This window comes from Ahaetulla prasina, chromosome 8, assembly GCF_028640845.1.
Source record: "Ahaetulla prasina isolate Xishuangbanna chromosome 8, ASM2864084v1, whole genome shotgun sequence".
In the NCBI taxonomy this organism is placed as follows: Eukaryota; Metazoa; Chordata; class Lepidosauria; order Squamata; family Colubridae; genus Ahaetulla; species Ahaetulla prasina.
The window spans coordinates 6,671,242-6,688,973 of record NC_080546.1 but is presented as its reverse complement, the minus strand read 5'-3'; the positions used below and the strand labels follow the sequence as shown (position 1 = coordinate 6,688,973).

The 17,732-nt window shown below is 43.6% G+C and overlaps 1 protein-coding gene across 2 annotated transcripts in view; it reads right to left on the bottom strand.

Annotated features, from left to right (window-relative positions):
• The window catches only part of CTNNA2 (catenin alpha 2), a 698,304-nt gene that overhangs the window by 214,294 nt on the left and 466,278 nt on the right, over positions 1-17,732 (bottom strand). The window lies entirely within an intron of this gene.

Genomic DNA, 17,732 nt, shown 5'->3' with positions numbered 1-17,732 from the left:
GGCGTGGCTTGGTGTGGCTTGGTGGGTGTGGCACGGGAAGGATACTGAAAAATCCCCATTCTCCCCCCCCCCCCGACTCCTGGGGGAAGGATACTGCAAAATCCACTTTCCCTCTCCACTCCTGGGGGAAGGATATTGCAAAATCTCCAGTCCCTCCCCACTCCTGGGGGAAGAATACTGCAAGATCCCCATTCCCTCCCCACTCCAGGGGAAGGATACTGCAAAATCCCAATTTCCACCCCACTCCTGAGGGAAGGATATTGCAAAATCCCCATTCCCTCTCCACTCCTGGGAGAAGGATACTGCAAAATCCCCATTCCCTCCCCACTCTTAAGCCAGCCAGAGATGGCATTTGCCGGTTCTCCAAACTACTCAAAATTTCCGCTACCGGTTCTCCAGAACCTGCTGGATTTCACCCCTGCTTTTGAGTCTTTTGTTGGTGCAGGTAGTCCTCGACCTACGACCGTAATTGAACCGAACATTTCTGTTGCTAAGGGAGACAGTAAACTTTGCCCTGTTTTCAGTGGTGGATTTCACTTACCTTTGCTACTGGTTCCCTGTGCAGGGGCAAAAGCTTCTGTGCATGCGCAGAGCGTATTTGATGGGCAGAGCCTCCCGCCGCTGCTACTACTGGTTTGCCCAAACCGGGACGAACCGGTAGCAACCCACCACTGTCCATTTTAGGACCTTTCTTGCCGCCACGGTTAAGTGAACCACGGCGGTTGTTAAGTTGGCCACATGGTTGTTAAGTGAATCTGGCTTCCCCCACCCATTGACTTTGCTTGTCAGAAGGTCGCAAAAGGGGGTTATGTGACCCTGGGACAATGCAACCGTCATAAATAGGTTAGGAGTCACCTTTTCTGGAGAATCAGCTGGTAACTCTTTTTGCAATCTTTCCAGTGGTCAGTAATGGTCTCTCTCTCTCTCTCTTTCTTCTTCCCTCCCTCCCTCTCTTTCCCTCCTTCCCTTTTTCCCTTCCTTCCTCTTACCCTCCCTCTCTTTCTCTCTCTCCCCCTCCCTTCATCTCTCTTTCTCCCTCTCCCTCCCTCTCTTTCTCTCCCTCCCTTCCTCTGCCTTCCTTCCTCTTTCCCTCCCTCTTTCTCTCCCTCCCTCCCTTCTTATCTTTCTCTCCTTCCCTCTGAACCTGTCGTAAGTACATGTCAGTTGCCAAGCATCTGAATTTTGATCATGTGACCGGGGGTGCTACAATGGTCGTAAGTGTGAAAAACAGCCATGAGTCACTAAATGAACTGTTGTAAGTCAAGAACTGCCTGTATTGACCCTGTGGCTCCCGAGGACATGGACAGGTTGCTGGGGCGGCTGAATGCCACCACATGTTTATTGGACCCGTGTCCCTCCTGGTTGGTGGAGGTAGAGTAGAGTAGAAAAGGAAGGAAGGAAGGGAGGGAGGGAGGGAGAGGAGGAAAGAGGGAAGGAAAGAAGGGAAGGAGGGAGGGAGGGAGAGGAGGAAAAAAGGAAGGAAGGTAGAGTAAAGAAGGAAGGAAGGAAGGAAGGAAGGAAGGAAGGAAGGAAGGGAAGGAAGGAAGAAGAAAAGAAGGGGGGAGAGGAGGAAGGAAGGAAAGAGGACGTATAAGAAAAAAAACAAACAATGGCTTGCTTCAGAAAGTCTTTTGATGAAGGTCTAAGATTTCTTTTAAGGTCAAAATCAAACTTCGGTAGGGCTTTTTAATGTCATGAAATGTTAATTACACGCCACACATTAAAAAAAACATTTTAAGGTATCTTTTGGATCCTATTTCTAGCATGCACCTGGAATCAGTCAACTGCATTAAACATTTTTTTTTTTTAAAAGGCAACTAAATTGCAAATTCTTGTTCGTTTGTTTGTTTGTTTTACAAATTACATCACCGCCTCTCCTGTCCTTGCTAAATGAAGTCCATCTTCACTGAGGGAATTTTTTTTTTTTAATTAACGCTGAAGTCTAATGCAAACAAATATTTCGCAATCTCCTTCCGAACTGGAGTCTCGCAATGCCCTCGTATGGACCGCAGAGAGGGCAGCTGATAGATAGATAGATAGACAGACAGATAGACAGATAGACAGATAGATAGATAGATAGATATAGATATAGATATAGATATATCATCTATCTATCTATCTATCTATCTATCTATCTATCTATCTATCTATCTATCTATCTATCTATCTATCTATCTATCTATCTATCTATCTGTTGTGTCTTGCCCGCTCTCACCGCAGCCGGGGTCTGCTTATCTGCTTCCGAACGCTGAAGAATGTCCTCCCAGCCCCAGCCCTGGCTCCATGCCCAGACAGGCTGAGGAGGGGGCATCTCCCGGCCCCAGCCCTGGCTCCATGCCCAAGCAGGCTGCAGAGGAGGGAGCACCCCCCCGGCCCCAGCCCTGGCTCCATGCCCAGGCAAATGGAGCAGCTAGACCCCTCCCCCTCCTCCACAGCATGTGAGCCTGAGGAAAGTTTATTTCCAACAGCTGCTGATTGGAGTGACCCTCGCATCAGAAGACTGGATAGGCGGAGGCAACAGAAGGAAGGGAGGGGCAGGCCTTAATGAGTGCTGAGTCATGGAGCCACACCCCATGGCCTATATAAAGGATCTGCTTTCTGGCAGTCTCTGAGTCAGGCAAAGTCGAACTTATCTTGCTGAAGTCACTTACTGGTCTCCTGCCTGCTCTGAGGACTTTGCTAGGACTTTGGGCAGAGCTGCAGAGGCAAGCCTGATTCGGATTTCCCTGACCCGGCCGTCAGCGGAGGAGTGGGACACGACACTATCTATCTATCTATCTATCTATCTATCTATCTATCTATCTATCTATCTATCTATCTATCTATCTATCTATCTATCTATCTATCTCTTTGCATATGCAAAGAGATATACCCAACATTTCACAATCCGTCCACAACAATCCAGAAGGGAGGCCTGACAAAATCATTTGTTAACCGTGACAGGAGTGTGAACATAAGGGGGTTCTTTTTAATAGTTTGAACAGTAGCATGACAAGAGAGTATTAATTGTCGTCTTCCAACAAGATATTCAAAGGTATCAGCTCTGTTTTACCCAATTAGGGCCAGTCATCAAAGTAAACAACTGTTAAGGGATTACTGAGCTTGTACATCAGAAAGGTTGGCGGTTTGAATCCCTAATGCAGGTCTCGCAGGTGAGCAGTGGGGTTGGATTAGATGACCTCCAAGGTCCCTTCCAACTTTGTTACTGTTATTTTTTTAAATCTGAGACACTCCCTGCCCCAAGTCTTGGTGGGGAAGGGAGGAGATCAGTGATGGGATTCAAATCATTTAAACAACCGGTCCTCTGCCTTAATGACCGATGGGGTGGGAGTGGCCATGGTGGGCGTGGCCAGGGGCATGTGACAGGCAGCACTCAGCTTCCTGCACCCCCCTGGGAGCAAAAATGGGCTGTGGCGGGGGGTGTGTGCTGCCCTCTGCGCTCCATTTTGGGCCTAGGAGGCCGCCCTGCAGCCTCCTGGGAGCAAAAATGGGCTGCGGGGGGGGGGGCACCCCCACACCCCGTTCTGGGCCTAGTAGGCCACTTTGCAGTTATCTGGGAGCCAAAATGGGGTGTGTGGGGACTCCTGGAAGGGGCGGGGAAGGATGGGGCCAGCAAGAAATTTAACAACCGGTTCGCCTGAACCGGCTGAATCCCACCACTTGATAGGATCGATTTGCCTTCAGACAGATTCTATCCACCTAGGTAGGATCGATGTGCCTCCTATTCATCCAATGGGAAAAGTACCTAAAATCGCTTTGAGATGGGTAGTGTAAAAACGTACTAACTAATATAAAAATAAATAAAATAAGATTCCTTATGTTATTTAGATTCTCCTTTCGATTTCTGAAAGGCGGGTGAGCAGGGATTTTAGGGCTGGCCGCCATTTAAAAAATGATTTTGAAGAAGAACACAGCCCTTCTCGGTTATTCATTAAAATAGCTATGTCTTTTTAAAAAAATTTCTTTAGCTTTCTTCAAAAGCTTAGTGCTCAAGGACTAAGGCCTCCACAGTCCCCCTCTTCCTCCTCCTCCTCTCTGCAAACCCTGCTCCTTTCTACCACTGATGACATTGCCTAGTTGGGTCATGAAACGTGTTGTGACTCTGGCTCCCGAGCCTGCCCTCACGGAGGAGGATGACTCTGAGAGTGAGGGGGAGGAGCCGACAAGGCCTCCCTCTCCAGGTCCCTCCTTTCTGGCAACACCTCAGGTTCCAGCTGAAGGCCAGGAAGAAGGCGTGTCGGAGCCTAGACAGACAGAGGGCGAGGAGGATCAATCTTGGATTGATCCCGGGCAGCGCCGGAAGGCGAAGCGTGCGCAGCAAAGGAAGAGGTGTGGCAGGCCCAGAGATTGCTGAGTCACTGAAGGGGATAAAAGCCGGTGGAGTTGCTGTGTAGCCCCTGTGACGGACAAAAACTGCAAAGCATGAACTTCGGATCGGTTGTTTTTGAGTTAAGGCCTGGACTGTGTGAAGGAATTATTCTGTGTACTCTTGGCTGCCCCGGCAACAGCCTACGGACAAGTGGACTCCCGTCTCTGACAGTGATAAGGAACTTGGCAGGCATTTGAACTGTAGCTGCCAAGTCTTTTATCCACAAAGGAAATTCAGGCCGGTTGTAGAATAAATGACTGTTAGACGCAGGCTCCTGCGTTCTTCTCTGTGAGGTGGGGAGGGGGACAGAACAAAACATCTGCAAGAAAACCACCAAGTTCAGAGAGCACCAAGGACTCCCTGCCAGTTCAACCCTGAGCTACAAACATTCTCTTCTCCCATACCTGTCTGCATATTAACCCAAGTCAATAAATTGCACATTTGTAGGATTATTTCCCACGTAGTTCTAGAACCCAGAAAGACATAGAAAAGCCTTTTCTATGATGCCAAAGAATCTTTTAATCTCTTTGCAAACTAGAGTAGTCCTGTTGTATTGCTTAGCTCCCATTCTAACTGCATTTCAGGAGTTTAGAAAACAATGATTTTCAAGGTTATATCATTATTTCTCCTCGAACACATGCAGACACACAGGGGTAGATTACTAATTGCAGCGGCAAAGGGGATTAAATAGCCTGGTGGGGACAGAAAATGTTAATGCCACAGTGGGAGATTGAGGGCTCTTACTGACTGTTCAACTTTTATCAAGAGTGGGTCACCCTAGACCAGCGGTTCTCAACCTGTGGGTCGCGACCCCGTTGGGGGTCGAATGACGATTTCCCAGGGGACGCCTAAGACCATCGGAAATATGGGAAGTATACTTGCGAGTCGAAGAATCGCGCTCCAATGGTTGACTCCACAAGCCAGCTGCAGGCTCTTCAAATCGCTAGCCGAATTCGGCTTCAGGCGCGATGAATTAAAAAAGAGAGAAATCTTTGCTCTGATGTCTCCCTCTCAAGCCAGCTGCAATCACTCCCAATCGCTAGCCTCATCTGGCTTCAGGCGCCATAAACTTAATAGGGGAGGAGTCTCCGCTTTAATGCCTCCGTCCTCAAGGCAATCGCAAGCAGTTCAGATCGCTAGCCAAGACGGCTTCAGGCGCGATAAATTCAAAACGAAAATAATTTTACGGTTGGGGGTCGCCACATCGTGGGGAATTGTATTAAAGGGGTCGCAGCACTATAAAGGTTGAGAACCACTGCCCTAGACCTTTTCGCTAGTAAACATTCAGCAAAGCTTTTGTTAGCGATGGGGGGAAAAAACCCAGGGTTGCCAGTCAAAGTTTTCTCTGTTGAATGTGTGGCATCAAAAGTTACCATTGACAACACATTTACTTGTCGCTATTGAGCAAGTATAATCAAGTATCGAGCGGCATGAACAAAACTGAGACTTTTAAGGGCAGGTTAATAACACCTGAAGATAGAAATTGCATGTAGGGTTTGAGACTGGGGAAGGGGGGGGGAAACTAGGAAGTTTGCTTTTTATATGTGTGTGTGTGTTTGTATACATATACACACATATATATGGTATATGTATAAGTCGGTGTGTGTGTCTGTGTGTGTGTTTCATGTCTACAATAGTTTCATGTCTACTCTGTCCCTACAATTTGGGTGGCTGCCCACGGAACGCCAAATTGTGCACTGATTACGTTATCTAGTTGGGTCATGAAATGTCTGCAAGAAAACCACCAATCTCAGAGACCACCAAGGACCTCATCGTCTTCTTCCTCCTCCACTCTGCAAGCCTACTCCCATCTAGTACTGATAACGTTACCTAGTTTGGTCATGAAACGTCTGCAAGAAAATCACCAAGTTCAGAGAACAAACACCGAGGACCCTACCCTTCAGCCCTGAGCTACAAATATTCTCTTCTGTTGGGAAATAAGTTTTAATGTCATTAACATGGATCATGTCATCTATGTCTGTCTGTCTACCTACCTACCTACCTACCTACCTACCTACCTACTGTCTTCTCTTTCTCTCTATCCATCCATCCATCCATGTCTGTCTGTCTATTTTCCATCCATCCTTCCATCCATGTCTGTTTTATCTATCTCTATCTATCTATCTATCTATCTATCTATCTATCTATCTATCTATCTATCTATCTATCTATCTATCTATCCATCCATCCATCCATCCATCCATCTACCTATCTATCAAATAACCATTTGTCTGAAGTGGTGTAGGGTTTCCTGCTTAAGCAGGGGGTTGGACTTGAAGATCTCCAAGGTCTCTTCCAACTCTGTTATTCTATTCTATTCTATTCTATTCTATTCTATTCTATTCTATTCTATTCTATTCTATTCTATTCTATTCTATTCTATTCTATTCTATTCTATTCTGTTCTGTTCTGTTCTGTTATATTCTAATTCCTATTCCTATTCCTATCCTATCCTATGCTATCCTATTCTACAATAGCTGCCCAACTTGTTCTAATTGCAACTTTGATAAACATATGTTTGGATTAACCAGAAGTAAACCCAAACATAAATTTAATCCAAAAGAAGGTCTAGGGGAGACATGATAGCAGTGTTCCAATATCTCAGGGGTTTCCACAAAGAAGAGGGAGTCAAGCTATTCTCCAAAGCACCTGAAGGCAGGACAAGAACCAATGGGTGGAAACTTATCAAGGAGAGAAGCAACTTAGAATTAAGGAGAAATTTCCTGACAGTTAGAACAATTAATCAGTGGAACAACTTGCCTCCAGAAGTTGTGAATGCTCCAAAACTAGAAATTTTAAAGAAAATGTTGGATAACCATTTGTCTGAAATGGTGCAGGGTTTCCTGCCTGGGCAGGGGGTTGGACTAGAAGATCTCCAAGGTCCCTTCCAACTCTGTTATTATTAAGTCAAACCACCAAGTAGTCAATCCATCCAGCAGGGCTATATTATCTATTATCCTACTCCTCTTTTCTTCTTTCCTATTATCGATTTCCTTAGCTTCTTATGACTGTAACTTTGTTGTTTGTTTCTCACAATTTATGTTGATTGCCTTTATTTAGCATCCTATTAAGATTTATGCTGTTTGCTTATTTAGTATCCTACGACCATCACTGAGTTTGTATCTTATGATTTATGACAGTTGCATTTTGTGATTATGGTCACGATTTATCACTTGTTGCTTTGTAGGTACACGGAGAGCTGATGCTCCAGAGACAAATTCCTTGGGTTTCCAATCACACTTGGCCAATAAAGAAATGAAATAGAAATTCAATTTCATTTCAGTTGTTAATAAAGTAACATCGCCTTTGGGTGTCTGAGATTCTCAGATTCAGGAGATTCTCAGTCATGCAGCTCCTGGTTGTCCTAAAGATGCTTTTTTTCAAGAGGTAACTGGATTTTCTGGTTTTTCTTTGAAGACGTTTCGCTTCTCATCCAAGAAGCTTCTTCAGCTCTGCCTGGATGGCGGGGAAGGGAAGGAGTTATATTGATAATGGTTTCTGTAGACTACATGAATTATTAGCACTATTCAGGTGACTCTGAGGACGCAGATATTATTATTATTATTATTATTATTATTATTATTATTATTATTATTATTATTATTATTATTAATTTTATTTTTTGCATTTATATCCCGCCCTTCTCCGAAGACTCAGGGCGGCTTACACTATGTTAGCAATAGTCTTCATCCATTTGTATATTATATACAAAGTCAACTTATTGCTCCCAACAATCTGGGTCCTCATTTTACCTACCTTATAAAGGATGGAAGGCTGAGTCAACCTTGGGCCTCGTGGGGCTTGAACCTGCAGTAATTGCAAGCAGCTGCTGTTAATAACAGACTGTCTTAGCAGTCTGAGCCACTCAAGGACCCTTAAACCTCCAAGTGCTTCAACAACCCTCTAAAAGGATGCAAATGACCAAGTTATCTGCAAGGAGTATAAATCCTTCCATTCCTCACCATCCAGTCAGAACTGAAGAATCTTCCTGGATGAGAAGAGAAATGTCTTCAAAGAACTGGGTGTGTCTAGTTTAATGAAAAGAACGACTAGGGGAGACATGATAGCAGTGTTCCAATATCTCAGGGGTTGCCACAAAGAAGAGGGAGTCAAACTATTCTCCAAAGCATCCGAGGGTAGAACAAGAAGCAATGGGTGGAAACTGATCAAGGAAAGAAGCAACTTAGAACTAAGGAGGAATTTCCTGACAGTTAGAACAATTAACCAATGGAACAGCTTGCCTCCAGAAGTTGTGAATGCTTCAACACTGGAATTTTTAAGAAGATGTTGGATAGCCATTTGTCTGAAATGATGTAGAGTTTCCTGCCTAAGCAGGAGGTTGGACTAGAAGACCTCCAAGGTCCCTTCTAACTCTGTTATTATTAAGTCAAACCACCAAGTAGTCAATCCATCCAGCAGGGCTATATTATCTATTATCCTACTCCTCTTTTCTTCTTTCCTATTATCGATTTCCTTAGCTTCTTATGACTGTAACTTTGTTGTTTGTTTCTCACAATTTATGTTGATTGCCTTTATTTAGCATCCTATTAAGATTTATGCTGTTTGCTTATTTAGTATCCTACGACCATCACTGAGTTTGTATCTTATGATTTATGACAGTTGCATTTTGTGATTATGGTCACGATTTATCACTTGTTGCTTTGTAGGTACACGGAGAGCTGATGCTCCAGAGACAAATTCCTTGGGTTTCCAATCACACTTGGCCAATAAAGAAATGAAATAGAAATTCAATTTCATTTCAGTTGTTAATAAAGTAACATCGCCTTTGGGTGTCTGAGATTCTCAGATTCAGGAGATTCTCAGTCATGCAGCTCCTGGTTGTCCTAAAGATGCTTTTTTTCAAGAGGTAACTGGATTTTCTGGTTTTTCTTTGAAGACGTTTCGCTTCTCATCCAAGAAGCTTCTTCAGCTCTGCCTGGATGGCGGGGAAGGGAAGGAGTTATATTGATAATGGTTTCTGTAGACTACATGAATTATTAGCACTATTCAGGTGACTCTGAGGACGCAGATATTATTATTATTATTATTATTATTATTATTATTATTATTATTATTATTATTATTATTAATTTTATTTTTTGCATTTATATCCCGCCCTTCTCCGAAGACTCAGGGCGGCTTACACTATGTTAGCAATAGTCTTCATCCATTTGTATATTATATACAAAGTCAACTTATTGCTCCCAACAATCTGGGTCCTCATTTTACCTACCTTATAAAGGATGGAAGGCTGAGTCAACCTTGGGCCTCGTGGGGCTTGAACCTGCAGTAATTGCAAGCAGCTGCTGTTAATAACAGACTGTCTTAGCAGTCTGAGCCACTCAAGGACCCTTAAACCTCCAAGTGCTTCAACAACCCTCTAAAAGGATGCAAATGACCAAGTTATCTGCAAGGAGTATAAATCCTTCCATTCCTCACCATCCAGTCAGAACTGAAGAATCTTCCTGGATGAGAAGAGAAATGTCTTCAAAGAACTGGGTATGTCTAGTTCGATGAAAAGAAGGACTAGGGGAGACACGATAGCAGTCTTCCAATATCTCAGGGGTTGCCACAAAGAAGAGGGAGTCAAGCTATTCTCCAAAGCACCTGAGGGTAGAACAAGAAGCAATGGGTGGAAACTGATCAAGGAAAGAAGCAACTTAGAACTAAGGAGGAATTTCCTGACAGTGAGAACAATTAACCAGTGGAAAAACTTGCCTCCAGAAGTTGTGAATGCTCCAACACTGGAAGTTTTTAAGAAGATGTTGGATAACCATTTGTCTGAAATGGTGTAGGGTTTCCTGCCTGGGAAGGAGGTTGGACTAGAAAACCTCCAAGGTCCCTTCCAACTCTGTTATTCTATAAAAAACAGAAAGTCCAGTTGTCTTTGAAAAAGCAACTTTGGGTTGCCTTTGATATGATCTTATCTGGTTACCGAAAAGATACATTCACGCTATTTTCTTGGCTAAGTACAGAAGTGGGTTAACACTGCAAGTTTTCAAGAGGTGTTTTGACTTCCTGGCAGGTTTACAGCGTTGATCTGCTATTTAGCTACAAAGCGAGAAAAGATGAAAAAAAATCCTTATAGGTAAGTTCTCGACCTACGACCACAATCGGTATAGTATTTCCACTGTTAAGCAAGCACTCAACTGTACGACATTTTTGCCATGCGGGTTAAGTGAATCGCAGCAGTTGTTAAACGAATCCAGCGGTCGTTAAGTGAAATCCAGCTACCCCCCCACACACACACATTGACTTTGCTTAAGGGAAGATGTCTGGGAAAGTCGTTAAAAGTTGTTCACGTGACCCCAGACAACCGACATAAGTACATGCCAGTTGCCAAGGGTCTACATTTTGATCACGTGACCATGGGGATTGCTGCAATGATTGTAATTGTGGGACTGGTCGTAAATCACTTTTTTCAGTGTTTTTCTAACTTCTCACAGTCCTTAAACGAATAATGGTTAAGTCGAGAACGCCCTCTAGATTTTTTAAGAAAGCTAGATATACTCAATGTCTGAATTACGTTGCCTAAAATTTGAGGTTGCAAAATGTTGTTAAGTGGCCTGCATGCGGGCCCCATTCTCGGGCACACATTACGGGCGTGAGAAAGCAGCAGTGGTGGGATTCAACCAGTTCGCAGCTATTCGGGAGAACCGGTTGCTAACTTAGTAAGCAGTTTGGAGAACCGGTTGTTGGAAGAAATCTTAATTTTTCCACTTTCCAGGGCTAATCCTGTAAGGAAGGCAGGAAAGAAACATTCTGGTGGTATTTCTAGCCTCATCTTTATTGCCCTGCTTACAGAAACTGCCTCTCTGGTTAAGCCTTGCTACATTGTAACAGCTAAGGCGAAGCGCCCGTCGACGTGAGTGACATTGAGTTGGCCACGCCCATACGGTCACATGACCACCGAGCCACACCTACTCAGCTGGTCATTAGGGCAGAGAACTGGCTGTTAAATTATCTGAATCTCACCACTGGAAAGCAGCATGTAAGAAAATGCGAGAACAATATTATATTATCAGTACAAAACAGCCAAGTGGGTGCTTTTTAGCTGAAAGGAACTCATCAAACAAAATTGATAACAAAAGGGGATTTATAGAAGATTTAAGAATTGATTTAAATGGCTGTAAGGCACCTGCACTTAGCCAAGCTAAGCATTAGTATTAATCAAGCTATTGACTGGAGTGAGCATTGGGCCTCATTGCATTCCAGGGAGCAATTTTGCTTGCTAGAAAGGAGATGCAGGAACAAAGAGAGTAAAAGAGAGAGAGAGAAAAAGAGTGAGAGAAAAAAGAGAGAGAAAAAGAGGATGAGAAAGAGAAAGAGGAAGAGGGAGAGGAAGACAGAGAGAGAACGAGAGAAAGAGGGAGAGAGAAGAAAGAATGAGAAAGAGAGAGAGAAAGAGAAGGTGAAAGAATAAGAGAGAAAGAAAGAGAGAAACAAAGAAAAAGAGAAAGAATGAGAAAGGAAGAGGGACAGAGAGGGAGAAGGAGAAAGAGAAAGAGTGGGGAAGAGAGGGAGAGGGAGAAAGATAAGGCCAAACAGCAGGAAAAAGAAAGAAAGAGAGAGAGACAGAAAGAATGAGAAAAGAAGAGGGAGGGAGAGGGAGAAAGAGAAGGAGAACGAGAAAGAGCGAGAAAGAGAGGGAGAGGGAGAAAGAGAAGGCCAAAGAGCAGGAGAATGAATGAATGAATGAATGAAAGAAAGAAAGAAAGAAAGAAAGAAAGAAAAAGAAAGAATGAGAAAAGAAGAGGGAGGGAGAGAGAGAAAGCGAAGGAGAAAGAGCAAGAAAGAGAGAGGAGGGAGAAAGAGAAGTCCAAAGAGCAGGAGAAAGAAAGAAAAAAAGAAAGAAAGAAGAAAAGGGAGGGAGAAAGAGAAGGAGAAAGAGCGAAAAAGAGAGAGGGAGAAAAAGAAGGCAAAGGAGAGAGAAAAAGAAAGAGAAAGAATGAGAAACAGAGAGAGGGAGAAGGAGGGGGAGGCATAAAGAGAAGGAAAAGAAGAAAGACTGAGAAAAGGAGCAGGAGAGGGAGAGAAAGAAAGAAAGAAAGAAAGGGAGAGGAGAGAGAGAAAGATTTGGTGCAACACTTCTTGGTGGCCTGTTTTGCTTTTCACACAGGGATGTTCTGGAAATGTCTCAGAAGCTCCCACCCCAGAATGTGACAATATGGACAACTGTAGGCTGCCCTGTCTACCAATTGTCTTCTGGGTGCAATTCAAGATGTGGGTTATAGCGCCTATTTATTTTTATAATTAATTAAAAGAAATTCCTCCTGGGGAGAAAAGCTATGGCAAATCTAGACAGCGTACTAAAAAGCAGAGACATCACCTTGCCAACAAAAGTGCGTACAGTCCAGGCGATGGTTTTTCCAGTTGCAATGTATGGCTGTGAAAGTTGGACCACAAGAAAGGCTGAGCGCCAAAGAATTGAGGCCTTTGAACTCTGGTGCTGGAGAGGACTCCTGCGAGTCCCTTGGACTGCAAGGCGAACAAACAAGTCAGTCCTAGAGGAGATCAACCCTGACTGCTCTTCGGAAGGCCAGATCCTGAAGAGGAAACTCAAATCCTTTGGCCACCTAATGATAAGAAAGGACCCCCTGGAGAAGAGCCGAATGCTGGGAATGATGGAAGGCAAAAGAAGAAGGGGACGACAGAAAACGAGGTGGCTGGATGGAGTCACTGAAGCAGTTGGTGTGAACTTAAATGGACTCCAGAGGATGGTAGAGGACAGGAAGGCCTGGAGGAACGTTGTCCATGGGGTCATGATGGGTCGGACACAATTTCGCAACTAACAACCACAACAAAAAGTTATATGGAGGAGCAAATTTACAGAATATCTGGTGAAAAACACACCCTTTCTTCCTTTTAAAGCACTTTAGCCTATGGAAAACACGCTCTTATCGTAGAGACGACTCCTCCAGGAAGCACTTTGGAAATAGAGAACATGAGTAATTTGAACTTAAAAGGAAGGAAAAACCCACCCACCACTTTTCTGATGAGGAAAAGGGAGAACTTCCCCTCTGTGGACCCTCTTGAGTCATCCATGTCTTCCACACATTTTTCTGGCCATACGTGACTTACGTGTTCATAACAGATTTGCCATGTAGGGAGCATTTATCCGTTCTGATTTGAAAATATGGAGCTTTAGCCCACGCTCTAGCACTGATTCTGGACAGAACAGGAGCGTTCGCTCAAAAAAGAAAATAACAGAAGGTTAATGAAAACCCAACGCAGACTAAAATCCCATAAATGACAGCTGACAAGAGTTCTCTCTGAAACAGAAGCTGGGCATCTTGAAGCCTTCTGCAGCCTGGAATCAGCCTGCTAACATATTATCAGAAAACAGATGATTTTTCAGCAGTATGAGGTGAGGTTTGAGGTGGAAATAGAAGCTGGAGGTGTCAGGGGAGATAGATTTTCACCTGTTTGCAGCCATGTTGCTGCAAAATTTGATTCTAAGGTGTTTTTCCAGACGCTTTTGGGAAATCTTAAAGCAGTTTCACCCGACCTTGGCCATTTGAAGATGTGTGGACTTCGACTCCTAGAATTCTCCAGCCAGCCATGGGAATTCTGGGAGCTGAAGTGCACACATCTCAAAGTGCCCATGGTTGCCTTAAAGGATGGAAATGGGAAAGGTTTCATTCTAGAAGCCTACCTTTAGAAGAGAAGAGAAGAGAAGAGAAGAGAAGAGAAGAGAAGAGAAGAGAAGAGAAGAGAAGAGAAGAGAGCTATTCAATGAAAAAGGGGAATTAAAATCAATTCAAGATTTGAAACAACAAGGATTAAACATGGAATGGTGGCCATATCTACAAATAAAAACCAGATTCAAGAAAGATCAGGGGCAATATGGCATATATAGAGAACAATTGGATGTAGACAAAATTCTATTAGGATCGGGGGGAAAAATGATTACAAAAATTTACAATTTCCTCTTAAAATACAAAATGGAGGATGAAACAGTAAAAGAGACGATGATCTGTTGGGCAAAAAACTTAACGATAGTCATAGGGTACAAATAAGCAATCAGGAAACAATCAATATCAATATAAATCATAAGGATATCACCTTGTTTATCACCTTGCTGGATTGAATCAAATTTCAAACCCTGGGGATCATAAACCATGTTCATATCCTTTAGTGTGCCTTGAGTTTTAGGGTAGTACCACAAGGCAGGTCTGATGAACAAAAGTGAACTAATGAGCTCTTTATTTTGGGCATAGAGATGACGATGCCTGATGATTTATTGATGATAGCAACAGCAACAGCAATAGCACTTAGACTTATATACCGCTTCACAGTGCTTTCCAGCCCTCTCTAAGCGGTTTACAGACTCAGCACCCCAACAATCTGGGTCTTCATTTTACCGACATTGGAAAGGATGGAAGGCTGAGTCAAACTTGAGCTTCGGTCAGGATCGAACTGCTGGCAGTCAGCAGAATTAGATTGCAATACGGCATTCTAACCACTGCGCCATGATGGTTAGATGATACTAACGAAGGAGAATATTTGTAGCTCAGGGTTGACAGGAGGGGCCCTTGATGCTCTCTGAGCTTGCTTGTTTCCTTGCAGATGTTTCATTACCCAAATTAGGTAACTATATTAGTGCTAGCACTGATGATGTTACCTAGTTAGGGTAATGAAACGTGGGTTAGATCAGGGTTAGATCTCCAACCTTGGCTACTTTAAGCCTGGAAGACTTCAACTTGGCTTGGGGCCTGGGTACTTACGGGACCGCCTGCTGTTACCTCATGCCTCCCACCGACCCGTACGCTCACACAGAGAGGGACTTCTCAGGGTGCCGTCCGCCAAACAATGTCGGCTGGCGGCCCCCAGGGGAAGATCCTTCTCTGTGGGGGCTCCTACTCTCTGGAATGAACTTCCCCCCGGTTTACGCCAAATATCTGACCTTCGGACCTTTCGCCGCGAACTGAAAACATATTTGTTTGTTCGCGCGGGGCTTTCTTAAATTGTTTAGATTTCAAATTTAATTGCTATTTCAGTTTTAAATTGGGGTTTTTTTTTTAGATTATATATTTTAATTTATCAGCCTAACTGTATAATAAGTTTTTTAATTTATTTTTAATTGTACATTGTTTATTTTTATCTTGGCTGTACACCGCCCTGAGTCCTTCGGGAGAAGGGCGGTCTAGAAATCTAATAAACTAAATAAAGAAATAAATAAATAAAAACTCCCAGAGTTGAAAGCTGGCTGGGGAATTCTGGGAGTTGAAGTCCTCCGGGCTTAAAGTTGCTAAGGTTGGAGACCCCTGGGTTAGATGATGGCTGTTGGGAAGGAGCACCTAAAAACATGGCGTGATCGATCCCAAAAAAACCTCGTCCCCAATTGAAATACCATAGCCAAAGACTGAACAAAATCCACCTATCTGGTTGAAGTCATTACTATGGATATCGAGATGATCCAGATGAATACCATTATAAAGTGAAAGTGATTTATTTCTCTCCCCTTAAATCTAAGAAAATACTCTTAGCGGCTTTTGTACATCCTTCGCATGAGAAAACCGAACCTTGTAGGCTGAGTGTGATTGAACTGGACTTTAAAGCAATTGGGAGCAGAACTTTTAAAGTGGGGGAAAGAGAAAGGAATGGCCATGGCCATAAAAAGGATCGCTTGAAACTGGCAATTTTGATTTGGTTAAGTGTCATGAAATAAACACAGGAGCCAGTTTCCCACATGGACTGATGGGGTCTGAGGTCCTGTAAATAATCAGGGAGAGAAAAAGCTCTCGAAATGTCTAACATTAGTTTCAATTCTTAATTCGCTTTTACTGCAGTTTAACTTTTTTTTTTCCTCATCCTATATTCTGCTTTAACCTCACGGTTGTGCTTTTAAATATTTTTATTTTTTTTAAAAAGAAGATTTTGGAGTAAAGCAAATGGTTCCTGTGAAGAAGGAATATCCTTTGTGCGTTGCCGCTGTGAAAAAAAGGCAAACGACAAGCTAGAGATCATTAGAAAGGGATAGTAGACAAATTAAGCTAGTAATACCGTAATGCTCATCTGATACATCGTCGGCATCTCGAGAACTTGGAAAGCTCGGGTTAACTGGGTTTGAAAAGGGATGCAACACAGTTTTAAGAAGTGTGGCAGAGGGAAAGCAAATGACCCAGGAATTTCAAACACTTCGCTTAGAAAGAAAGTTAGGAGGTTTGGAGACCACCAACCTGGAAAAATGATGATTGAGGAGGGACACTGAAGCAGTCCTTGACTTATAACCGATTGCTTTAGTGACCATTCAAAGTTACAATGGACCTCCCTGGGGGTACTTGTAGTCTGGTTGCAAAGTTGCGACAGCTGCAAATCCCCCTCCCCAAATAGTTACATTATTGCGTTTGGGGTATTCGGCAACCAACCTGCATTTACAACCCTCTTGTATTCACTGATGGTCACGTGACTTCGTTTTACGGAGTTTTTCCTGACAAATGACATCTGTTTCCCGGTTTTGGTAAACGCGAATGGTCCACACAGTGGATGTAAACATACGTGAACAGCGGATATATGGGCAGTGTAGAAAGTATATTAGAAGAACAGATTCGGTCACCTGCAAGGATCACCCTGCAATGCTCAGTGTGCAATTGGCTTAATTTTGTGGTGGAATCAGATCCAGTGGTGGGATTCAGCCGGTTCGGGAGAACCGGTTGTTAAACTGCTGGCTGGCTCTGCCCCTCCCTGGCGTCCCCACGCGCCCTGTTTTGGCTCCCAGGTAAATGCAGGGAGGCTAAATAGGCCCAAAACAGGGTATGGGAGGGTGTGGTGTGGTCCCCCATGGCCCGTTTTTGCTCCCAGAGGGGTGCAGGAAGCCGAGTTCTTCCTGTCACACCCCCTGGCCCACCATGGCCACGCCCACCCAAATGATCATTAGGGCAGAGAACCAGTTGTTAAATTATTTGAATCTCACCACTGGTTAGATCTATTCTTGTTCTCAAAAATGATGAACAAGTCCTATTCCTTTATTTTTCCCAAGTAGAAATCCTTGGGAATGGAAAACATTTATTGAAATGGTGTTTGTAGTTGACAATGAGAATATATATATATATATATATATATATATATATATATATATAAATATATATATATATATATATATATATATATATATCTCAATGGCTCAATGGAAGCCATTGAGATAGAAAAACGCCCACACAGCATGAACAAACGAGATGACACCTCCCGCCTACCAGCCATTTGGAAACCCGCCCTTATTGACAAATGAGTCCCTAACACGAGGAATGACACCAGACCCACACTCACGAGGTCCACACAGGATGTCACCACCGCACATCCACCCAGAAAGCAGACCCAAACCCACACTGATCATGAAGCACGACCAAGGACCAGAAGCCAG